This window comes from Ursus maritimus, unplaced genomic scaffold, assembly GCF_017311325.1.
Source record: "Ursus maritimus isolate PB19 unplaced genomic scaffold, ASM1731132v1 scaffold_1, whole genome shotgun sequence".
NCBI lineage: Eukaryota > Metazoa > Chordata > Mammalia > Carnivora > Ursidae > Ursus > Ursus maritimus.
This window is the reverse complement of record NW_024423343.1, coordinates 63,337,339-63,364,018: the sequence shown is the minus strand read 5'-3', so window position 1 is coordinate 63,364,018 and position 26,680 is coordinate 63,337,339. Positions and strand designations below refer to the sequence as shown.

General features: G+C 34.0%; 1 pseudogene; it reads right to left on the bottom strand.

The window, feature by feature from the left end:
• Positions 1 to 2,432: 2,432 nt before the first annotated feature.
• The window catches only part of LOC103659878, a 159,975-nt pseudogene continuing 135,727 nt past the window's right edge, over positions 2,433 to 26,680 (bottom strand).

The following is a 26,680-nucleotide window of genomic DNA, read 5'->3' as shown; positions in this document are numbered from 1 at the left end:
GCCTCTGATTTGGGTTCATAGGGCAGTCAGACTGAAAACTTTGCTGGGATGACTTTGAAATAATGCTGTGTTTGGCCCCTTTGAACAGACACAAATAGCCATGCTTTTTTTTTTATGTTATTGTTTCTTAATAAAACATTTTTAAGTGAATTTGTTCTTTACACCTTTACTAATTTTCTTTCCTCATTTGAGATTGTCATTCTTTTTCTAAGAGCTTGAGATAAATACTAATACCTTTATTTTTCATCTTTCTTCAGGAATAACAGAGTATTGTGAAGGTTAATTTTTTTTCAATTCTGCTTTTTCTAGATCTCCTAGGTTTTGTTATGAAGTATTCTCCTTTTCATGTTATTTAGTTTATAATTTTACTCTTTTGTTCCCTTTGATTCAAGAGTGAGTATGCCTCTTAATTCCTAAATAATTATGAAACATTTAAAATTATTTCTCTAGTTTTATTTGGAGAATGTGATCTACAAGCATTACTTTTTGGATTTAAGATATTCATTTTAGCCAAGTGTGTGATTAATTTTTGTCAATGTTATACAGGTATACAATAAAGATTATTCTCTATTTGGTGAATTTAAGCTTCCCCTTCCCCCCATTATAGCCATAGTTATATAATCAAATATATTTATTTTATTATTCATAGCCTCTACGTCTTCATTTGTTTTTTGTCTCTCAATTCAGTTCTTAAATGGTTATATTGAAATATATTTGCACTAAAAGGAAAGAAAAGCACAATATGACCTCATTCGTGCATACATAAAATTATCCTGAGATGTGTTGTGAGCTTTGTTATTTCCAGGTGTTACGGCCATCCTGACTTCCATCACTATCTCATTGTTATTTTCGGCAAATCAGGATTTCTATCATCTCAAACCTTCCTATTTTTAAACCTGATATAATGAAAGAGCACTTGTACTGATTGGTCCTGTAAATATCTAGCAAATTCCTTAGCTATAAGAAAGTTTCTCTTGCATGACTGCTTTTCAGTACAGCAGATAAGAAACACAAAGCAATATGCCTTTGACTGTAACTGCTTTGAGTTAGTCACCAGCCTTATGATAGCTGCCTAATCTGAGTCTTGCCTATGATGGCTTAGTTTTCATTTCCAAAATATGATCTTACCACAGGACACTAGGTGGAGCTAGAATCTCACTTAATGCTTCTTATAAGGCACAATGATCAGATATCTCCCAAATCAACTCTGATTTAGGTTGTTTTTTACTGTGCCATTTTCATGATCTCATATACAGACCACAATCAAGAATGGCATTTTTGTTTGTTTGTTTTGCACAGTAGTCTGTAATACTTCTTAAAAAAATTGGCAAAGAGAAAGGAATCAGGCATTTCTTTGTGTTGCCTGCATTAGTCTGCTCTATGTAAACCAAAAGATAAAAGAAAAAAAAAAAAGACTGTGTAACTATAGAGAAAACAATGTTCAAGGAAAAGCAAAGGAACGAAAATTTTCATAAATCATGGAAAGCACTAACCCAATAGCTTGCTTCTTAATGTTTCTCAGAAAATAGAATGTAAACCAGAACAACTGAGTTTTTTTTTTTTTTGTTTGTTTGTTTGTTTGTTTAGATTGGCTGTAAAATCAGGCAAAAGAAATCTGATACTTCAAAATCTATAGCACAAAATCAAACAAGGAAGAAACAGAACCTTTAAAATTAAAGTATCAGATATACAGAAAGTCCAAGTGTTTTGACAAATACAACAGTTTTGTTGGTGAAGTCAGTTATTTTTCCTAAGCTGTTTTTTTTTTTTTTTTAGGGGACTAATCCAATTGTTTCTGAGGGAAGAAGTTAAGAGCTATAATTGCTAGTTGTAAAAGATACTCTACTAGGCCCTTCTATTGTAATATAGTAACTCATATCTTTTGAATTGAAGTTTTTGTAGGTTTAGATGCCCAGTTTAAAATGACTTTTAAAAGGGTAGTCTGACTAATAGAAATATTAGTAAACAAAACTAGTAATAACTGAATACATACTTCAGGTATAATTGAGGGTCAAAGATTTAAGGACAAAGCTCTCATTCACCTAGAATATTCACTCCAGAAATATGAGGCTATATCCATTGGGGTGAGATTAAAATCTCAGGCATATTATTGCTCACTTACCTCTATCTACAGCAATTGGTAGAGCTGAGTATTCATAGTGGAAATCTTAGAATCATCATTATATAATATTAAATTTTACAAATTCATCTGCAATCCACTTATCCCTCCCATTACTGCTCCTTCCAAGAATCTTGACACTCTCCTTTGGTATTCTCAGGAGTATTTTCAACATAATTATTTCTTAAGAAAAGGAAATTTTGCTTTGAGCATTAAGATGCATACATGGTCATGCCATATTTATTGAATGGCTTTTGGAGTATCTGATTTTAGATTGAAGATATCCACATTGGTTTGGGGGAAATTGTTATCTTCAGAAGTCTTTTTGTAAATCATTCTTCTTGAGAACATAACCTTTTCAGGACTTATCCAGGTTTCAGAGAAACTGAAAACTTCCACATGGGGACCTGGAAAGGTCTTCTTAAAATCTCTGATTCTATGTTTGATGATATTCAGCTTCATTCTCCTCTGTTTCTTCTTCATTAGTGGAAATGTTATCCAATTCATGGCAGATAGAGATTTTGTTTAGAACAGTGAATGGATCAAACAGATCTACTTTCTGTAAATCAATAGGCACAGAAATGCAACCTGTTTTAGTACGAATATTAAGAGAGCTCTTCAGCAAAAGATTGATTTCTTTGCTAACATTGATACCCAGCCATGGAAAACAGTGTTGGAACATGATCTCCCACTCAAGCCTGGGTCCGCATTTGTCATGTTTTATGTTATTCTGACATCTGCTGGCTACCGTCTTGAAATGCTCCCAATGCTGAAGTAAACTGTGTGATGTTTTTGGAAGATTTGTTGAAGTTCCTCATGAATCGTCTCAAGGGCAAGTGCTAAAATCTTATCGCAGCTTTATTTTAAAAAATATATTGATAACCAAGGCATATTTTTTGATGTATTTTTAAATTACGGTTATAGATTTTCTACCCAAATGTGAATTCTTTCACTTAGATGAACTTCGTTTTTAACATCTTCACCACCCTTTACAAGACTCACATAGTCAAGGATCCCAGAATGTGCTGCGGAGGACAATTTTCTGATTTATCACAGACCCAGCGATGAACACCCCTCCTTCCAGAACATACCTAGAGACGATGCTTAAATCCAAAGCCCTCCTTCAATGTTCAGTCGGTGATGCATATGGCCATCATCCTGAGGGTCCCAGACTCAGAACATATGTCTACAGAACCAGAACATCTAACACACTGCCACAGCATGATATCAATGTCAAATGTGAGGTCTTTACCCCGAGCCTGGGAAACTTCCAGCCTCATTGTATTATGCTGATTGGGTCTGCGGGAATATACCGCGCACTTCCTGCATCTCCTTTTCAGACCACTTTGGGTGTTGAAGGATTGGTAGCAAATGCAAATGTCATCTTCTAGTGTGAATGAAAACTCACCGTGTGAAAGCAATTTTTTTTATCACTCTGCCATAGTTCAGACGGCACAGGTAATAAAGCTGAAGCAGCTGCGGCAGCTCAGGCGGTCAAACACCCCCGTCTGCATAGAGCGCCGGACTCCATGCAGCACGATTAGCACGACGGGAATTGGCGGGAATAGCACAGCCCGAGCCTGCGCTACATCCCGGTGCAGGCTGGCGCCCTCTTCAGGAGCCGCTGGAAATTGTAGCTCCCGTTTGGAAGTTGGTCTGGGGACTCCAGCGGCTCCCGCAGTCTCAGCCCATAGTCTCTGGGTTCACTGCTCAGCTGGACGCAAGGAGGCTGCGCCCATTTCAGGAAGACGAGCTTCTGTGGAAAAGTGAACTTTTGAGGCCACTGAGAATGAACAAACCGAACAAGCTGAGGAAGAGAGACAAAGAGCGAGACAAAGGCCAGGGCGAGAGAACGGGAGGAGAGGTTCCATGCTCTCTGCAGGCGCACAGCGATGCCCCAGTCTCCACGTGTTCGCCAGCCCAGAAGCTCCCAGGGCGCTTTCTCATTCACTGCAGATTGCGCGCTGCAAAAACCTGTGTATGCCTGAGGAAAAGAAGGAGGTTGGAAACGCGGGGGTGAGTATCTAGCCTGTTTGCCTGCCCTGCTTAGGTGTAACTGCTGCCAGGAGTCGGCTCCATAGAGTATGAATTAACCTTAGATGGAGTTCAAAACTTGCTTGTTAGTCTGCAAATCTTAAGGCCCAAATGGTTATGAAATTTGCCCAAATGAGACGTTATTTCTCTCTGAGTAAAACTTCATTTTTGTTCTAGTTCTAGTTAATTTTGTACTAGTTCTTTCAGAACTAGTAATCTAAATTTCAAAATAGTGAGAAAAAGAAAACAGTCAATTAGTACTTGACCTTCCTGTTCATTGCCTGTTTGGCACAATGCAAAAAGTTACTGTTACTCACGTTTGGGGGGGAGGGGTGGAGAGGATCTGGTTTAAGAATATTTTCCCCTATATTAAGATCATAAATATATTCTCCTATATCTTCTTTAAAAAATTAAAGTTTATTTTTTCTTTATTAGACTGGAATGCATTTTTTTTTTTTAACTCTGGTGAAGAAAAGAACTTGCTGGGGGAGAAAGCTATGGAAGGTCTTAGGGATCTCAAGAAGATAAAATGTATTAAAATATCTACCATGCCTTTCAGGAAGACAGAGATATTGTTAAATTAAAAAAAAAAAAAGACAACAGTAAGGGGTAAGGTAGTGACTGGACCAAAAAAAAAAAAAAAAATTGAAGAGTGAATGAATTTAAAACCATCAAAAGAAATTGGATGTGTCAAGTAGGGCAGGAAAGAAAAATGAAAAACAGAAGTTATTATAAATAAAGAAATGCAAAGAAACTTGGAAAAATATTTCTATTAATCAACTCTGGCTGTCAAAATAGAATACCATAGACCGGGTGAGATTTATTTCTCACATTTCTGGGGGTTGGTAAGTCCAAGATCAAGATTCAGTTTTCTGGTAAGGGCTCTCTTCCTGGCTTCCAGAAGGCTTTTCACTGTACTCTCACATGGTGGAGAGAGGAAGCATGCTCTCTGATGCCTCTTACAAGCGCAGTAATCCCAACATGAGGGTCCCACCTTCATGATCTCATTGAAATCTGTTTATCTCCCCAAGGCTCCATCTCCAGTTGCCATCACATTGGGCATTAGGGCTTCAACATATGAATTCTGGAGGGACATAATTCAGTCTATACCATTTCACTCCTTGGCTATACAACGTTAATGCCATTCTCATATACAAAATACATGCATGCCATTCCAGCAGCCTCTAAAGTCTAAACTCTTTCCAGCATCAATTCTAAAGTCAAAGTCCAAAGTCTCATATAAATACCAAAATCAGACATGAGTGAGACTCAAGGTATGATTCATCTAAGGCAAAATTTCTTTCCAGCTGTGAACCTGTATTAAGTTATATTTAAGGGTAAATATCAAGCACATTAGCAAAGGGATGAGGGGAATAAGAATATTGATCATTAAAGAAAGGCAAAAATACAAGAAGAGGACAGAAAGTGATATATGATGTCAATGTGCTTTTTAATTTAAATGTGTAATTAACAGTTCTTTCAAACTGAGCTCCAAAGAAGAACAAAACAATAAAACGAAAAGAAAGGAAGAAAAAAAAAAACCCTTAATATTTGATGTTTTCTATTGGGAGTTCTGAATGTTTTATTTAATACTTTATTTAAAAAATGAGCATATTGAACATCTTAATTTATTGGGCCTCCTAGGAAGAAGGGAGCTCCTACCCATATATTTCTAAATGTGAAATTTTTCATTACTTATTCATGTACTATTTATCGTTAATATTATTTATTACTGTACTACTACCATTATGTCACTGCAATGCGTTGATATAGTGATTCTTGTTTATCTTGCTTGTTCTTCCAAGTGTGCTTTCCAACAGAAGATTTCATGTCTTCCAATTGTACTAGACTATTCTCAGCCTTACCTCTTTGGATATTGTTTCACCAACACTTCCTCAGTGTCTGTCTCATGCATTCCTATTAGAGATAAATTAGATCCTCTCACTAAATCTGTCATTTGACATCTATTTCTGAACCTCTTTTTTGTGTATTCACTTTTTATCTTCTATGTTTACTGTGCATTTTTTAAGATAAAAAGAAAATAATCCTTTCTTTGTGTTCCTTTCAACCTAAAAAAATCTGTTAAATTTTGAATTTCAGTAATTACATTTTTAATACCTGATATTTGGAAATAGTTGTTTTTCATATTGCCCTGCACTTTGTTTCATGGTTACCTTTTTCCTATGCCTTTGAGAATCTGCAACATACTTATTCTGAGGTCATCTTAGATGCACTATTTTGTACTGTATCTGCGGTAACAATCTTGTGAATTTTGATTTTTTAACCTATTTTTCTCCTCGTTGGTTTTGGAATTTTGGTTTGTAGGCCCAGCTATGATGGCATTTTTCTCCCCTTCCTTCCCTCTCTGTGCTCCTGTTGTCTGGTTTTGGGTGTCTCGATTTGGTCTCTATAATCCTGCATATACAATCCGATCCTATATTGTCAGTTTAGCACTTATATCTTCTGGGGTTAGTGGGGAAACCTCAGACTGAGTCATGGTCTAGCAAGTAGCTTGGTACTTATACTTAATAGGAAGATTTTTCTGTTTTTTTTTCCCCCCCCTCATAGTCTTAGGTACGCCTCTTTATGTAAGTCATTTGCTTGGGAAAAGTTATAGCTTTTCTTTGCTCCCCATTCATAGGCCTGGATCCAAACTGAACCCAGATTCACTGTCTACCTCAGTGAGGCATTTTTAATCTCTGCTCCCCCCATCTATTGTGCCTGTTGCTGGAGGCAAAGCCCAAAGACCTGAAGTTTCAACTCTGCTTTCTGTTTTTCACATCTCATATTTCATTACTGGTTCCATAGATGTTTATCTTATTTTTAAGGATGGCTTTACTTTAAAAAATTTTCCTTTTCCAGACTTTCTCTATAATTGGTATTTGCTGAATGTATGGAGCTGTCCCGGTGAACTGTGTCTGGTGTCTCAGTCTTCTTTTTCATTAAAACAAAACAACAACAACAACAAAAACTTAAAGCTTAAAATAAGACATAAGAGATTCTTTTCATCATTTGAAAGAAATTCTTTTCTCAAAGTCTTGAAATGCATAACTATATTTTAGTCTCCATTCTTAAAATCTTTCATGAGAGTGATGTTTCAAAAGTAATTTTCCTGAATTTGTATAAATTATTTTTCATCTGCCAGTTGCTAGTCAAGATTTTTAACGTTTAAAATGATACAACTTTTAGAAGAGTTAAGTCACTTTTTTGTCTTTTGATCACATACTAGCAAAAACGTAATTGCAAATAATATTGCTTAATAAAGAGAGACTTATTTTTAGTAGCTTAGTTAAACTTATTTTCATGGATTTATTTTGTAAAAATAAAACCTGAAGGTTGAATGTGCTTTATCTGAGTCATTAATTTGGGCTAATCTTTTCACCGGAAAGTACACTGTCGCACCAACCCTTGTCAAAATATAAAATTTTCAAAATGCATTAAAAGTAATGTAGTACTTAAAATTTTGCATGAATATTTTGGTCACAGAGAGATAAATCTGTTTTAAATTAATAAGAAATATCTACCCAAATGTGTAGTAGCTACTTGTAGTGTGAATTTTTATAACAATGATGTAAAAATATTCCTTTCTATGAATCATCTTTTTCAGATATTTGTCATAAGGGTATTTATTTATTCATTCATGTCTAACATGTTTAGAGAATACTAAGTACATACTTTTTCAACAAAAAAGTTGCCAATTTTATCTTCATAGAAGATAATATTGTTGGAATTAAAAACAGTAAAAAGGTATCATTTTACTTCCTAAAAGGCACAATCAAAATAAATTCCTATATTAGATTAAATTGCATTTGGGTGATTTTAGTCCTCTTTCGGTCTTTAGCATTTAGCTATCTGTGATTTCATGTCGTTTAATTTTCAAATTTGTTCACTTAATTAATTTGACAAGCAATAAGTAACAAATAATATAATTACAAATCTTCTAAACCATTTTTAGTAGTCTTTAGTGTTTTCATCTGCAATTATACTTAAAGAATAATCTAGTCATAAACTAGATACATAGACACAAAGCTGACCAAGTTCACATGAATTATATATAAAAAGAACTCAGGATCAGAGTCAGAGACCTGAATTTGTGTTCTCTCTTCACCATTTAATGCCTCTGTGACCCCAGGAAAGTTTAAGTCTCAGTTTCATCATCTATGAAATGCTGAAAATAGTACGGAACTCCTAAGTTTGTTGGAGGATAAAATGAGATAATGGAAAATCATTGGCCCAGAGCTTATCCCATATCAGGGACTCTCTCAGTGATGATTTTATCAAATATGAGAGTTCTAGATTATCTGTTTGATTTCTTGGAACCAAAGTGTCTAAACAAACTTTTTTTTTAGTATTTTTTTGTGTTTTTGTGTGTATTTTAATCAATAACACCCCCNTTTTATATTATTTTACAAAAAAACCCCCCCCCCCCCCCCGCTTTTTTTGACTACTTACTATGAGACCTGTATAGTCCTAGTTTGGAAGTACAAACATGAGCTTGAATTCTATGCTGGTGATGAAGAACATTTATAATTAGAAAATTTTCCTAATTTCTAGTAAAGGTCAGATAGGATTTAGTCATAGGAATAAGAACCAAAAAGTATAAGATAATCAGACATTAAGAAGGCTCTTATCTCTGTTTCTTGCTCTCTGTCTCTCTTCCTGGGTTCATATTTTCTCTCATCTCTACTTCTCCTGTGGATCAGCTTCTTTCATCTTTCTCCTGGCACATGAAATTTCTTTGTTCAAGTTGCTCCTGTCAGCCCAGTGATGGCCATAGTAGACTCTTTCAATGCAGAGACTGCACCTCTAATCTCTCTGGGTAGCAACTTGGAGACAAATTCCCATTGACCCTGTTTTAGTTGACTGTCCACCTACCTCAGTTGGCTGTGGCAGGTGGCAGGGTCATGGAGTCAGCTGCTTGTTTAGAAGAAACTGAGAGCATCCAAGGATCTAAGGATGTGCTCTGTACAGGCAGGAATGAATTTGTTTCTAACTACTTCCAAAGAAGGGGAAATGTATTATTCAGAGAAAAGGGACTTTTATAAAAAGCTAGAGCATAGGCTGATTGAAATAAGATCAACCACGCCATATCTGGCTTCATCTAAATTTTCCCATATTATAATGCAGTGACAAAAGTGAAATATTTATAAGTGTTGAATAAACTATTACATAAATCTAAGAATTCCCTGGCAAAGAGTTTTGGTGTCTTGATAAAATGTTATAATTGCTCAAAACCTTCTTTAGACACTTTTATAAATGATATTTTTTTGTGAACTCATTTGCTTCAGTCATCTTGCTGAATGAACAAACCCCAAAACATTTGGCTTCACTCTACTCCAGTGATACAAATTGTTGCTAGAACCACAGCCAAATAGAAATATTGGTTTGAAAGATGAACAGGTGAGAGAGTCTATGTGTATGTATTTTTAAATGTATATATGTTTATACAACAATATTTGAGGAAGGATTTATGGTACTTCATTCAATATTGCATCAGAAAATATTACTTTACTAGGAAAGTATTTCAAACAGCATGTCCTACTGGAAGTGGATAAAGGACATCACTCTGCATTACACACACAAAAAAATCAATAGTATTATCTGGAATTTAGATCTAGGGAAAAAAGCAGTGACATCCAAGGACAAAGGATAAATCAGACAGAAGTAGAAACATAATTTGTATTCTTAACACCAACTAATTTGATAGTGAGGATGATGAAATTTAAAACATGGCAGCCTATTCAGAGAGGGGAACTTACCTAAATTAAAAGGAAAAAAACCATTTCAGACTGTGTGCCAATCAGGAGAATTAATATATGATTGACATGCTGAAAATTACTTCTTTTTTTGAACAAAATTACCTGTAGTAAAGTTTCAAATCAACTAGTATTGAACGTCTATCATATATTAGATTCCATACTAAATTTTGAAGATAAAGAATTAGTAAAAGTTAAAATGCCTTCCTCTAAGGATTTTAAATGAGAATATTAGATGAAGAAGACTTGAATACACATAATTATTAGTTCACTGTTACTTTCAGAATAATAGGAGCATGTATACAATACCAAAAAAAAAAAAGCTATGTTGAAACCAGCAGTGTGTAAACCATAGTTTGATTCACTTATCTATAGGTTCCAGGCTTATGAAGACTGGAGATTCACCATAAATCCTGATGTTGCCTTGCTAAGGTGAAAAGAATTGACAACAGATTTGTTTTCTTTCAAGGATCAAACTTTAGACCAAATGCTTGAGGTGTTAAATATTAAATCAAAAACCAGTCAATGGATAAACGTTTTTTTTTTTTCTTTATGTTTTATATAGTAGGGCCTTCCCATGCATCTGAAATCAAGCTTGGTAGACAATTACCTACTTTATGCCTTGTGCATGGAAAGGGTTCCCTTTCAACATGACCCCACTTCGGACTCCTGTTGTGACAGATCTCAGACAACGTTCCTGGCTTTCTTGTACCTATTTTTAATTCCATATCCCAGTTTATTCTTGCCTTTGATGTTGTATGGTTTTCTTCTTATGACCTTATGCTCTAGATACATTTGAAGGCTATCCCTCATTTGCGTGCTCAAACTTGGCATCCATGATTCCCTTTATTTTGTCTTGATGACCTAAGCTGTCCCTAAATTTTTTCCAGTAGTTTCATGTCTGTCTACATTATTATATATCAATAGTGACATATAATTTTTCATGCCTTGATTACCTGGCCCAGATTTTGTCCCTTTCTCCTTGCAGCTTCCTATAAAAATTTTGGGATTATATTAGGTATATCTAATAGTTCTCTTGTACTGCCCAAAATCTGGTTTATATTTGGTTATTGCATCAAGGTTTTACAAACTTTAAGCAAAAGCTATATTTATTTTTATTCTCACTGTATCTACAGATCCCATCAAATACACCCCCCTCCTTTTCCTACTGCCAGTGTGAAACGTCTTGGGGTAAGTCTGTGATTAGAAGCTTAACTTGGACTTGTTCAGAAAATGTAGTAGTGCAAGTGAATGGTTTGATAGACAATGGAAGCCATAGGGTAGGTTCCTTAGTACCAGCCTCTCCTCTCACTGCAATGTTTTGTTTGTGCTTAGATATTTGACTAACAAATGCCATTAAAAATACAAGTATTATTTGGGAGAATAATTCCTTAAGAATTATTTGATAACCTCAATTATGATTACATACATTTGTAATACTACAGGACAAAGATATGGATAGATGGGAGGCAACATTAGAGGGAAGTGAATGGAAGGATTTTTATGATACCACATACACTAATTACTGAGACTGGGCAATTAGGAGATCTTTGTCCTAATCTTAGATTTGCCTCTGACTATAATTGGCAAACCACTGAATCCACGTTTTCTAAATTTTCTTTTGAAAATGGAAGAAATTAGGTTTGGTACTTGAAGTGCCTTTGCTCACCCTGTGCAAATTTTGGTATGGGTGTTAGAGCTTCCTTCTTTTCTTTAGGTTATTTTATACTAAAAATAAAAATATTTTTATTGCTTTAAACATTCCACTGTGGGGCGCCTGGGTGGCTCAGTCGTTAAGCATCTGCCTTTGACTCAGGGCGTGGTCCCGGTGTTCTGGGATCAAGCCCTGCATCAGGCTCCTCCGCTGGGAGCCTGCTTCTTCCTCTCCCACTCCCCCTGCTTGTGTTCCCTCTCTCGCTGGCTGTCTCTCTCTCTGTCAAATACAAAAAAAAAAAAAAAAAAATCTAAAAAAAAAAATAAACATTCCACTGAAATGATAGCAATTTATAAATTATAAAATGGAAAAAGTAAAACATAGAACATCAAAAATATTGTAAACACTTTTGAGGTGTGGGGGTTGCTTGTATTTAAGTGTCCTTTTTAATATGGGATATTAGTAAGAAACATAGAGTGCAAAAATACAGAATTGGCAATTGTATACATTAGTGGCATTGAACACCCTGAGTGCCTGCATTTCATATTCTTGCATATTGTTTCCATATTCTTCTAACTTTAAGTTATTCAATTCTCTTACATTCTGAACTCCCTCTCTTCTAGTCAAGGATTATAAACCATATATAATAAGGTATAAATATATGATAGAAGTTGAATTTCTTACTCCTCTCAAGAATGCATGCTTTAAGCAGGGTCAAAGGTTTAAGCCAAATGACTGGCATTAAATGTGGAAATATCAAGAATCAGCCTGTGGTTAAAAAGTTTTCTTTTCTTTTTCTCTTAAATAGCAGAAACTTCCAGTGCAACTGAAATCAAACACTGGCAATTAACTATTTTATGCTAAGACAATGCTATTCTTAAATTCATTATTTGTTCTCTTATATTTCAGAAAAATTTATATGTGAATTATCCATAGCACAAAATTTGCTTAAATGTTGTATTTTTCATGTCATACTTACAAAGACATTTAAAAAATAGGAGAAAACACAAAATGTATAAAAATTGAAGTAAATTGAATTTGACTTATGCTATCTGAACATAATAGACAAATCAATTTTTTTTTTTACTTTTATGCACTTATATGCTAAAGGGGAGAGAAGAAACATTACTTCAAATCTAGAGAGTTTGAGTGTAGTATACAATGGAGTTTAAAGTGTTAGACTGTTTTGAGAGCCATGTCATATTGGCAATTTTCAAAGGTGGTATGGAAATCTGGGCCTGAGGAAGTGGTCCTGTGGAAATGGTGTAAGCACTGACCAGAAAGGCAGAAAGCGATGGAGAATAGCAGAGCAATGGATGCTGACCATTTTTAATCCCTTCATTGTAGATTTATTGGTCTTAGTTTCTATGGCCTGAGAAAATTAATTTTATTGGTATTCCCTGTTAATATTTTTCCTTTTATTTCTAGTGTATTATTTGTATACAATAACACAAGATAACATTTTGCAAATAGGGTGTTAAAAAGCGTAAAGATTTACCTTTGAGATTTATTATCTTGAAAAAAAGAGGCATAGGAGAGAAATTCAAGAACTTCATGGTACAACAAATTAAATGAGACTGAGAGCTGAGATGTTAGAATATAAATTAATTGATTAATACGTAATCTGATTGTAAACAAACATGATGCTTATCTATGTTCAGCTCCATTAAGGATCGATAATGTCTGCTTGAGAACTATGCCTACAAATTAAAAATACAGTATAATCATTGTTCTATCTTTTCACAAATATGAATACATGTTGTTCCTACTATTTAAAAGAATACTTCACTTATAAAGTCTGAGCTGCAGCTCTGATGGGCAATCAAATTAAACTTGCCTCACAAGACAAAGTGATCTTCCTATCCATTCATAACTGTAACAATATCATTACTCACTATATATAGTACAGACTTCAAAGTTAGCTTTCTAGAAAGCTGAATTTAACAACATTTATGTTGGTTTAGATGTGACTTTGTATATTTCATTAAAAATTATAAATTTGCCATTATCCCATACTCAGAATCTTAGGCGTAATTCACAAGAGTTAAAACTTAAAATGATGTGTGCACAGAGGATTGCAAAGGAGTTTTAAGTTATTTTTCAGATTTATGATAAAGCTTTTTGACCACACTCTAAGTGGTGCCCTATTGTTATTTTTAAAGCATCATTGGAACGTATTCCATTTGAAAATATAAAGACTTTCCGCTAAAAGTTGAAACTGTTGAAAGTAGCAAACGCCATCCAGAAAACTTGTCTTTTACTGCTGGACTGCTACCTTACTTAAGGACTATTAATTTGAAATGATTATGACACAGCGTGAAAACTTTTACATTTATAAAACATCAAGCCTGTTTCCTTTGTAAAAAGTCTCACCAGTCTGAGATTTTAAATATAAATTATTCAATAGCTACTTCTTTTTTGACATTTTAAGTGATTATGCACTGTAAATATGGGGTGGTTTCAAAATAAAAAATTCACAGGGGACTACAGCTTCCAACTAAGATGGAGCGGAGTAACACAATTTACACTTTCACATGAAAACAAAACAACTTTTTCTCTATATATATTTCAATTATTGGAAACCAGATAACACAGGACAGTGATCCCATCCTAATCCCTCCTGCCTACCTCTAGCTCTGGTTTTATCCTAAATTTTGAAATGGAAAAACTAATTCTGCAAGCACCTACTTTATCTGCCAGTCTTCCATGGCTGACACGGTTCCTAAAAATATATAAAGAGTACAAGAGTAAGGAATTAGGGAGAAAATAGCATTAATTATTTGAAATATAATTCTGCTCAGGCTGTTAAGATGAAGATGTCAGGTACAGGTTTGGGTGCTGGTTGGGGGCTCTGAGCTTTGAGCAGATCCAATGGTCAAATGGTTTTGTTTGGTAGATTTTTCTGGTGTTTTTTCTCATTTGATATCTGTTCTAAATTATTCTTTGTTCTAAATCTATCATCTCTTGTTACTCTCCTTGAAAGTGTCAACAGAAAGCAAAACTTCCTTATGGTTTGATAATAATATTTTATTTTGGTAACTGTGACTTGGATACCCAAGCAACAAAAAAGTAGGGGTGAATGAAATATTTTTAGTCTGGTTGGCCAAAGTCTGAGTGAACTACTACAGTTGCCTAAGGGAAATTGTGCTTAATAAAGAACTGTTGCAAATTGATACTAATTACCATCATTTACATTTTCATAGATAATAATCAAGGACAAAAAGGATATAGTTAATGATATTTTCATCTCTTTTATGAAGATGAGACTTCTAGAAAATTAAATAAATACATAAGTTTAAGTAGCCAAAGAATAGCATTTGATTTTCAGAACCCTGGCCTACAATTCAAGAATCATTTGATCCTAGAAAAGACAATGAATATGTTTGGTAAGAGAACAGATAACTTGATCAAATTTAATTTGATTGATGACTTGATTAAATTTAATGGGGTAGATAAGATCATATGGTCATTTTCAAATGTTAATATAATTCAAATCAATAATTCATTAAAAAATAAAATTTAACAAATTTTAAAAATTTAATTTACTTAAAAATAATATTTATTTAAAGATAAATTTATTTAAAAATAAAAGTTAGAAAAAAATAACAAAATTTAGGTGTTTCAAATCCCAAAGATGTCAACTACGAAAAGGAAAATCTGTAGTTACAAGCAGTACTTTTTGATATGCTCCAATTTTAAATATGAATTTATAAATGATGTAAGAAGTCTTTCATGACCATAATAAAATAAAAATATCCCACAAGAATAGAGTTAAAAGCTATAGATCTTAAAGAAGATGTTAATGAATGCTTTTAAGGCTCTTTTCACAACAAGAACTTATTTCACTTAGCATAATACTCTGTAGCTCCATCCATGTTGTTGCAAATGGCAAAATTTCATCCTTTTTTATGGCTGAGTAATATTCCATTATATATCACTTCTTCCTTAGCCATTCATCTATCAATAGACACTTCCATAATTTGGCTATTGTAAATAATACTGCAGTAGACATAGGAGTGTATATATCTTTTCAAATTAGTGTTTTCATATTCTTTGAGTAAATAACCAATAGTGGAATTATTGGTCATATAATAATTCTATTTTTAATTTTTTGAGGAACTTCCACTGTTTTCCACAGTGGCTGCACCAGTTTGTCTTCCCACCAGCAGTGCACAAGGGTTCCTTTTTCTCCACTCCTTGTGAACACTTGTTTTTGTGTTTTGATTTTAGCCATTCTGATAGGTGTGAGGTGATATATCATTGTGATTTTGATCTGCATTTCTCTGATGATTAAGGTGTTGAACATCTTTTCCTGTGTCTGCTGGCCATCTATATGTCTTCTTTGGAGAAATGTCTGTTCATGTCTTCTGCCCATTTTTTAATTGGATTATTTTTTGTGTGTGTGCATTGAGTTGTATAAGTTCTTTATATATTTCGGATATTAACCCTTTATCAGATATGTCATTTGCAAATATCTTCTCTCATTCAGTAAGCTGGCTTTCAGTTTTGTTCATTGTTTCCTTTGCTGTGCAGAAGCTTTTTATTTTGATGAGTTTCAATTATTTAGTTTTGTTTTTGTTTCCCTTGCTTCAGGAGACATATGTAGAAACACGTTTCTATGACTGATGTCAGTGAAATTATGGCCTATGATCTCTTCTAGGATTTTTATGGTTTCTAGGATTTTTATGGTTTCAAGTCTTCCATTTAGGTCTTTAATCCATTTTGAGTTTATTTTTGTGTATGGCGTAGGAAATGGTCCAGTTTTTCTTTTGCATGTAGCTGTCCAGTTTTCACAACACCACTTTTTGAAGAGACTGTCTTTTTCCATTGAATACTCTTGCCTCTTTGTTGAAGATTAATTGACCATGTAAGTGTGGGTTTATTTCTGGGCTCTTTATTCTGTTCTGTTGATCTAGGTGTCTGTTTTTGTGCCAGTCGCATACTGTTTTGATTACTACAGCTTTGTAGTATATCTTGAAATCTGGGATTGTGAAACCTCCAGTTTTGTTCTTCTTTTTCAAGATTTCTTTGGCTATTCAGTTCCTTTGTGGCTCCATATGAATTTTAGGATTTTCATTCTAGTTCTATGAAAATGTTACTGGTATTTTGATAGAGATTGCATTAAATCTGTAGATTGCTTTGGGTAATATGAACATTTTAACAGTATTTGTTCTTTCAGTCCATGAATGTGAAATATCTTTCTATTTGTTTTTGTTGTCCTCAATTTTTTTCATCCATGTTTTATAGTTTTCAGAGTACAGGTCTTTCACCTCCTTGGTTAAGTTTATTTCTAGTTATTATTTTTTTGGTTCAGTTGTAAGTGGGATTTTTTTCTTCATTTCTCTTGCCTCTACGTCATTATTAGTGTATAGAAAAGCAATTTATTTTGTATCCTGTGACCTTATGGAATTCATTTATCAGTTCTAATAGATTTTTGGTAGAGTTTTTATTTAGGGTTTTCTATGTATAATATCTTGTCATCTGCAAATAATGAATGTTTTACTTCTTCCTTACTGATTTGGATGCCCTCTATGTCTTTTTCTTGTCTGATTGCTGTTGCTAGGAGTTCCAGTACTATGTTGAATAAAAATGGTGAGAGTGGAAGTCTTTGTATTGTTCCTGATCTGAAGGGGACAGTTCTCAGTTTTTCACCATCATGCATGTTAGCTGTGGGTTTTTCATATGTTATGTTTCATATGTTCCTTCTAAACCTACTTTGCTGATGACTTATATCATGAATGGATGTTGTACTTTGTCAAATGCATTTTCTGCATCTATTGAAATAATCAAATGCTTTAATCCTTTCTCTTGTTGAGATGGTGTATCACACTGATTGATTTGCAAATATTGAACCACTCTGGCATCCTAGGAATAAATCCCGCTTGATTTTGGTGAATAGTTTTTTATAATGTGTTGTTGGATTTTGTTTGCTAATATTTTGTTGAAGATTTGTACATCTATGTTCATCAGAGATATGGGCCTGTAGTTTTCTTTTTTTGTAGTGTCTCTATCTGGTTTTGGTATCAGGGTAATGCTAACCTCTTCAAATGAATTTGGAAGTTTTCCTTCTATTTTTTGGAATAGTTTGAGAAAAATAGGTATTCTTTAAATGTTTGGTAGAATTCACCTTTGAAGCTGTCTGGTCCTGGACTTTTGTTTGTTGGGAGTTTTTTGATTACTGATTCAATTTCATTGCTGGTAATTGGTCTGTTCAAATTTTCTATTTCTTCCTGATTCAGTTTTTGGAGGTTATATGTTCTAGGAAGTTATCCATTCTTTCCAGGTTGTCTAATTTGTTGGCACACAATTTTTCATAATATTCTCTTATAATCCTTTGTATTTCTGTGGTGGTGGTGATTTTTTCTCCTCTTTCATTTCTGATTTTGAGTCCTCTCTTTTTTTCTCTTTTTTTGTTTTTTTCCCTTTCTTTTCTTTCCTTCCTTCCTTCCTATGAGTCTTGCTAAAGGTCTATCAATTTTGTTGATCTTTTCAAAGAACCAGCTCAGCTCCTGGTTTCATTGATCTTTTCTATTGTGGTTTTTGTTTTGTTTTTTGTTTTTTAGCTTCTATATTGCTTATTTCTGCTCTGATCTTTATTATTTCCTTCCTTCTACTGGTTTTGGATTTTGTTTATTCTTCATTTGCTAGCTTCTTTAGGTATAAGGTTAAGTTGTTTATTTGAGATTTTTCTTGCTTCTTGAGTTAGGCCTGCATTGCTATAAACTTCCCTCTTAGAACAGTTTTTGCTGAATCCCAAAGATTTTGGACCATTGTGTTTTCATTTTCATTTGTCTACATGTATTTTTTAATTTCCTCTTTGATTTCTTGATTGGCCCGTTCATTTTTTAGAGGCATGTTAATTAACCTTTGTGTATTTGTGTTTTTTCCATTTGTTTTGTGGTTGATTTCTCGTTTCAAAGCATGGTGGTTAGAAAAGATGCATGGTAGGACTTAAATCATGTGAATTTGTTGAGACTTCTGTTACCTAATATGTGATCTGTGACCTAATATGTGATCTTTTCTGGAGAATGTTTCATGTGCTCTTGAAAAGAATGTGTATTCTGCTGTTTTAGAATGGAATGTTTTGAATATATCTATGAGATCCATCTGGTCCAGTGTGTCATACAAAGCCAGTGTCTCCTTGTTGATTTTCTAAACTGGTGTAATATTAACTCAAGAAAGATTGGGATGAATTGAGGATACTATTTTAGTCCTTAGAACAACCACTAAAACATTAAAACAGAGGTATTCATAAAAATGACAGAGGGAGTAAAATGAAATGCCAAAAGGATTATTTTGAAAGTACTCCATTATCCAAATAGGCAGAAAGAGAGGATAGAAAGAACAAAGAACAAAGGAGAAAATAGAAAACATATAGTAATCAATCATTTAATTATATTAATTTTAAATGGATTGAATACTCCAGTGAATAGGTAGAGATGGACAGAATACGCTGAAGCAAAATAAAAACACAATTCAATTATTTGATGTTCACAAGAGCTGCATTTTAATTTTTATTATATTTGCTTTATTTTTTATTTTGAAATGATTTCTAACATTTAGAATATATGAGAATAGTACAGAGAATTCCCAAATATCCTTTATCCAGATTCACCAGTTGCCTCCATTTTGCCACACAACAACTCTATGAAGAAATAAATCTTCTTGAGTCATCAAGGCTCAGAGAGGTTAAATGACTTCCCTCAGGCTTCACAGCTAGTATGCTTATATTGGTGCAGCAATATAAACTCAGGCAGTCTTAAGTCCAGAACATATGTTCTTAAATATTATTTTATTTCTACCAATGTGTATAAATGCAGTTGGTAACTGTTTTGTGTCAATATTCAAATGTAAGCCAAGCTGGCTTCATACCATTTTTGCATCTCAATATAAAATAATTAGTTATCTATAAGTAGTTGGTTAACCGTCCAATGTGATGTTTTCTAGAGTAGTAGCGTTATCACAGGGGTTGTTCAAGGTTACAGGTAAATGGCAGTATTTCAGGAATAGTATATAGAGGGATCCTGCGTTGGGTAGAACATCAAATAAAATGGAAGGAAAGGCCCCTTCAGATTCTAAGAATCTATTATCTGCTATTTTATTGGAATACTCACAGTTTCACTTTCTGACTGCTCTTCCTCTCAGCCCCAAAAGCATATTGTATCCCTTAGAAGTCATCTTTATTTATCAATAGATTTTCATTGTATTCATAATTGCTTTGGGAATTAAGGTACTTTCCAGATATAAAGAAAAATCTTCATAATCTTAAATAGGAGGGAATTCTCATATCTTATTAAAACTTAAACTTCATTAAAATTTTCAAGCTCCATTAAACTTAGTTAAGCCTCATTAAATGAGTCTTAGTGTCTTTAGCCTTCTTAAACCAAGCTGGGAATAACTAAACTTTTTGAAATCCTGATTATGCTTTTAGGCGCAAAAGACTAGATAAGACTGGTTAAGCATCAAAAGCTAATTAACCTGGGATCATTTAACATCTTTTCTTCATGGGTGACAGAACACTTAAATTGTTAAATCAATTTGAATTCCATCAAATAGTTTTAAATATTGTTAAAATTTGTTAAGCATCATTAATCCAATTAATCATTATAAAGACAGTAAACACAAACTTTTGTTCAATTTTTAAGAAAAATTGTTGTTTAGTTTGGACAAAATTCATTAAGTTTATGAGTTACTCACATTAATATTTTTGTCCTCATTTAGAATTATTAAGCTACCCCTATTTAGAAAGGAAGACACTGAATCAGTGGAATTCTAAGCATTTCCTTTACCAGCCTATACATCCAATGTCACAGAGACTCATTTAAAATCTATTGCACTATTTATGATTCAGACTTTCTCTCTCTATTTCTATCATTTCTAGCTATCTATTTATCATCTAAATGAATAATGAATGAGTGGGTAAATATTGCCAAATATAATAATTCCATATATATAATTGTTATCAAAGGGAAGGAAATGAATAGCAAAGGGCACTTGAAGGAACCCACAGTTATTTTTTGGATCACCATTTGACCTCTGGTGAGCCATTAGACCATGTATTTCAGTACCATGTGTGTTAATATATGAGAATGTCTCTACACTCTTTAGAAAGTTAAATCTTCTTAATGATTTCCTTCTCATTTCCTCTCAATTAAAGGAATGTATCAATCAGAATAAGGTAATATAAAAGGGAAATGAAATGTTTGAAAAATGTTTAAAAAAAGTAACATATGTTCATTCTTTTAACAAATATTTTCATTTAAGCATGGGATGCTGCTGCTCATGTACAGCTTTATCACTCATTGACCGGATAATACCCAGGTCATGAAGGACAGTTAACTTAAATCAATCACTTAGTGCCCAGGGCCAGTCTCTACCAGGTTACGGTAGCAATGATAGAGCTGTGCAGAAGAGGACAGATATGTTGGGCTCCTCAACTTTTGCAAGGTTCATCCCATATCCTCTTGCATACCTGTGTTTTACTAAGGCAGATAGAAAGTTTGTCACATCCTGTAGCCAGGTCCAATTAGCATAATGTCATCAATAAAATGAACCAACCTGATAGTTGAGGAATAACTGGACAGTCAAGATTCCTTTGGATTATGTGATGACCAGGAGCAGGCAAATCGACATATTGTGTGATAAGACAGTCACGATGTTCTACTATTTCTGATCTTGCTTATGTCTGTTGATAGGAATCTAAAGAAAGCAAAATAGGAGTGCCTGGGGGGCACAGTTGGTTAAGCGTCAGCCTTCGGCTCAGGTCATGATCCCAGGGTCCTGAGATTGAGCGTCACATCAGGCTCCTTGTTCAGTGAAGATCCTGCTTCTCCCTCTCCCTTTGCCGCCTCCCCTGCTTGTGCTCTCTCACTTTCTCTCTCAAAAAAATAAATAAAATCTTAAAAAAAAAAAAGAAGAAAGCAAAATAGGTATGTTGGGATATATTGGTTTATCCACTAAAATCTCTGTTCCCATCACAGTTGCAATTGGTAAAATGATCTGATTAAGTTTGCAATAGTTTCTAATTTATTTTGCAAGGTCTGTCTGGCTTTTGTATCAACCAAAAAGGTAAATTACTGAGAGAAGCAGTAGGAATCATCACCACTCAGTCTTCCAGGTATTTGAAAATTGCGTTGATTTCTGCCCATCTCCTGGGATAGGACATTGCTTTTAGTTTACTGTCTTGTTGCAGGTGTGACATAATGGCTTCCACATGACACACTTACCATAATGACCCTCAATTCACAGGAACAAATCTAGGGATTCTTTCAGTTACTAAGTATATATTCTAAAACCAAAGAAAGAACCACAGCATATGGCCATGACTCTAATGGATTTCTCATGAGATGCCTCAGACCACAACTTCATCTTTAAACTGACCTCCAATGCCACTTACTCTGGCCATGAATCATAGCAGGGTCTTGGGTCTTTAAAAATTAGCTTCAATTAAGAGCCAACATCTAATATTTCTGGAAGGTCTTGGATCTTTCTCTTTACCCAGGCATGCTCACCTTGCTAATATTTACATTAGCAAGTTTCTGCAATTCTTTTGGATAAAGGCTATCTCTTTCCAGAGTAGGTCTTTTATTTCTCCATTTGGAGTGTGATAGGATAAAAATCTCTTGTTTGGTATTAGAGGCAATAAGAGATGGTGAGGTTGGGTGCAAAACAAGCATCCTTGAGGCAACTGCCTGAAGTGAAAGATTTTATGGACAATAAAGCTGGTAAGGACTGGCTGCTTCTACAGTTAAGGAAGGTTTAGGATACTTTAGGGATTCAGATTTCTTGGTCCTCTCTGTTTTTACCAAAATGGCCCACTATCCTAGGTTCCAATGTCTTGCACACCATGCCTTAATGTTAGTGAAGAGGCCTGGTAGAGTGCTACATTTAATTGGCACTGCAACTCTGTAACCCTTACACTCAAGCTCAGTGTTATCTGTCTTATGACTGTGGAAGATAAGGAATCTTTGAAGCTTTCATAGACATTTTCTAATTCCTTTTCTTTATTCCCATGTTCTGAGCTGGGCATTCAAGAACTTACACTTCTCATTTTCCCTACGTAACATCTAGGGTTTTCAGTAGCAGCCATTGCATGCCACAATCTTTGTAATCCCTACTGTGACATAACCACTAATGGAACAGTTACTCGATATTCAAATATCAATTTAAACACACCAAATATATATATAGCATTTTTCCTCAATTTATATAATGGTTAGATCTTTCAGAACTGTTTTTATGAATTAGAAAGATCATTAGGGGCCACAAAAATCTATGCTAAATCACTATGGTCAAATAGCAAAGATCTTTCTCTTCTTAAGAGAGCTACCCCTAAGCTAAAACTCTCCTCGCTAATTAAGCCTAAGTCTAAATATGAGCTTCACTCGGAAGGGCTAAGTCTAAAATACAGGCTATATATATATTCTTGATATATAATCTGAAGAATTTGTGACATCACAACCATATTAAAATGGATCTCATGTAATCATGTGAGGTGGGCACAAAATGACATCTGATTCATGACTGATGCAGTATGATGATGGTTGTTGGTATTTTCTCCAGTTTGTTTGAAGTTTTTTAAGTCCTATGAGGATCTTGAGGTTTGAAGCTACCGAATGCACGGGTATGGGAATTAGCAAGGATGAAATAGTAACCATGTGTTCAGTGGAATTTGAGCCTCAGGTCTCTGATTTGTTCTGCTTCTCTGTGAAATACCTGAATCACAAACTGTTTTACTTCCAGCATTTTGGTGCATGCATTCTCTCCATTATTTTCAATAACCACCCCTAGCTTTAGACTCCTTGAGAACTCGTTACAAAATTAGAGCATCTTAAGATTTCTCTTTTGTAAATTTTTGTAACAGATTCAGCCAGACTCCCCACATCTTCTAAATCCTGTTGAGTAATGTTAGACATATACATCTTCAGTACCCTAATAGTGCTAAAAGAATGCAGTCTTGTACAATTACCTAATTCTTTTCATAATAAAAAATGAAACTATATTTGATTCTACAATGTATAAGAAAAATTCCTTGGTGTCTATCTTTCACTCATTTATAGAAAGCATCAATATTTAATATTAACTCACTCATATTTTGCTTTCTGTCTCAGAATATGAACAAGTTAATGATCAGGAATAAGATTTAATATAAGAAACATGTTCTAAGTTATTTCATCAAAAGGCAGATCTATTTGAGTAAGTAAAATTATGCATTAAAAAGCTTTTTCTTATATAGAAATACCTTTTTATAACACACTCTACAATGCTATATTCTGTTTTGAATTAGTCTCCTCTGGAAGTGTGACTTAGAAAATTTGATTTAACTAACAACTAAGAATGATTTATAATTAGTGTATCAATTATTCATATGTAAATGTTTCGAGGCTACAAGAAATATGTATACAATTTGTCACATAAACAGGGCAATTTCTTCGTAAGATAAATATGCTTAGCAAATTATTTTCTCATAAAGCAAAGGTAAAATTAAGGTGAACCTTTACTGAAATATCAAAAATGTGAATTAGTCAGGCCCAAATTAGCTTTTCCTGCAGACTTAAAAACAGCATCTAATAGCTTTACAATCATGTGATATTTAATATCCATATATTTGCATATAATTTACTTTTAAAGAAATCTTTAATATTTATATGGCAACACTGCTGAAAAATGTAGTGAATGGTAAAAGCAGCTTATAAAATGCATCTATTGTTTGAAAAAGTGTCTCTCCCAAGACTAAATCAATGACTTCCATATTAAATTTTCTTAGTATATGCTTCTCAACAATATTTTTCCTACTGCTGTAATGTCACAAACATAGCAAGCTGACTGCAAATCAAACCATGTTTATTCTGCTTCTAGTCACTAACACTAAAACAAAAATTTTGGAGTCTGAATTTACCTGACAATTTTGCAGATGATGCATGAGGCAGATTAGCATACCTCCCTTAATTTTCTTTCACTATTATGGCTTTAATATTGAGAGCAAAAGCTGAGCATATCTGCATTCAAACAAAAAGGATGTGAAAGAATAGTCACCTTATAGCATGAAAAGTGCAGTTGATGGACAATTTGAATTGCATTTCTCCTGATGTTTTGGGCTGGAGCACTTTTAACCATCTGGGAAGAACTGGAACATTGTGGCACAGAACCTGAGATTGTGGGTTGAATTGTGTCCCCAAAAAAAGGTATATCGAAATCCTAACGCCAGGTACCTGTGAGTGTGATTTTATTTGAAAGTGGGATGGTTACAGATGCCATCAAGTTAAGATAACAGAACACTGAATTAGGGCAGACCCTAATCTTGTATGACTAGTGTCCTTATAAGAAGAGGAGAAATGACACAGAAGACACACAGGGAGAATGCCATGGCATGAGGGAAACAGAGTGTAGAATGATCCATCAATAAGCCATGGAGCACCAAAAATTGCTGGTGGCACCAGAAGCTAAAGAAAGTCATGGAACATGCTCCTCAGAGCCTTCAGAAAGAGTATGGCTCTGCCAACACCTTCTAGCCTCCAGAAATTATATAGGTTGGAAATATTTTTTTAGGATATTTATTTGTTTTGTTATCAAATGATGAAAAAAACTGTGTAATCCAGACAAACTATTAAAGCTTCCTAAATACAAGTTTACAGGGCTTCGGAATGGAATTTTTTTATGGTTTAACAAGCTAACCTAAAATGTCAGTTTATTCCATAACCATAGAGTTTCAAATATTATTTTTCTTCTGTATAAGGTCTTGGAATTCAAGTACTAAATAGGAGCTAAAGCTGTGAAAGTGAAAGACAAGACAGCAGTAAACATACATATAGTTGAGGCCACTGGCAGTAAATTGAGGTCTGATAAAACCTAGAGACTTATTATATGTAATAGCCGGAAAATTACTTTAAACTTGAAATAGCCAAGAAAAATTATTGGCATTCTTTCACTGCAGTGCTGACTTGACTATCTATTGACTAGTCAGGCACTTTTCAACTCTGAAGGGGTGAAAGGTTAACTTGTAGATTTTTGTCTGGAAGAGAAGCAAATAATGTCTGTCCAGTAGAGCAGGTAACACTGAAGATTATTGTCTGTGATCATGTTTGATATAAGTAGTTTCATATCTAACACAGAAATCTTATCTTAACATTTCTTTGTTTTATTCCTGTTTTATTTTTAAAGAATCTATGAGCCAGTCATAGTCCTTACTGGTTTCCTTATTAATTAATGATTTAAGTAAAATCTTTGACATATTCATTTTATACTGTATGAGAATCATGTTTTTCAACTAATGAAAATTGTACTTTGTTTTGGAGATCATTCACTGAGATGCCCAAGTGGACTCATGATAGAGCCAAGTGAATGGTATTAAAGGAGACATTTGTCCCAAGGCTATTTAAATTCAGACATGTCTTTTCTTGGCTCAAATGGCAATCAGTTTTAACTTCCCTGAATCTCTCTTTTCTTTCTTCCTATGGTTGTTTTTGTTTCTGGTTCATAAATAATTGAAAATTGATTCCCCATTGGTGGTAGCAATGGACAGGAATTTGGTTTTGTGGTTTGACTATTTGGTGAGATCTCTATTGTACGGATGATGAGCTGTTCTCTAGTAGGTAACATGTGACAGAAAATTTGATTTGTCAGTCTTTTTTGTTTGTTTCTTTATCTGTGAGCTCAAAACAATTAAAATTTTGTGCCTCTTGGGAAGGACAACAACTCCTTGATTTCTGAACAGATGGGTTTTGTGCTTCTCTTTTTACTTTTTATCTTTGGTTGAAGTTGTAGAACTGAACCAATAAGTTCTCTTTATATTTCTGTTTGTGTTTGTCTGTAATTCAGAAAAGTACTTACATCTCTTTGACAAATGTGAAGTATTTTCTATCTCTAGCAGATGTAAATAGGTTACGTTAAAATGTTTCTTAAATAAATGGAGTTCTGTTTTTTCAAGAATAAGTACTTACATAAATTATGTATTTTTTAAATTCACAGAAAGTAAACTTGTTTTTTAATACTTTAAAAGTTTAAAAGTTCTAGTCCTCTCTCCCACAAAAATAATAATCCTCCATACAGATAGCTAGTTCAGAAATATTTAAAGAATCTAAGTCACAAAATCAAAATGAGTTTTTAGCAAATCCACTG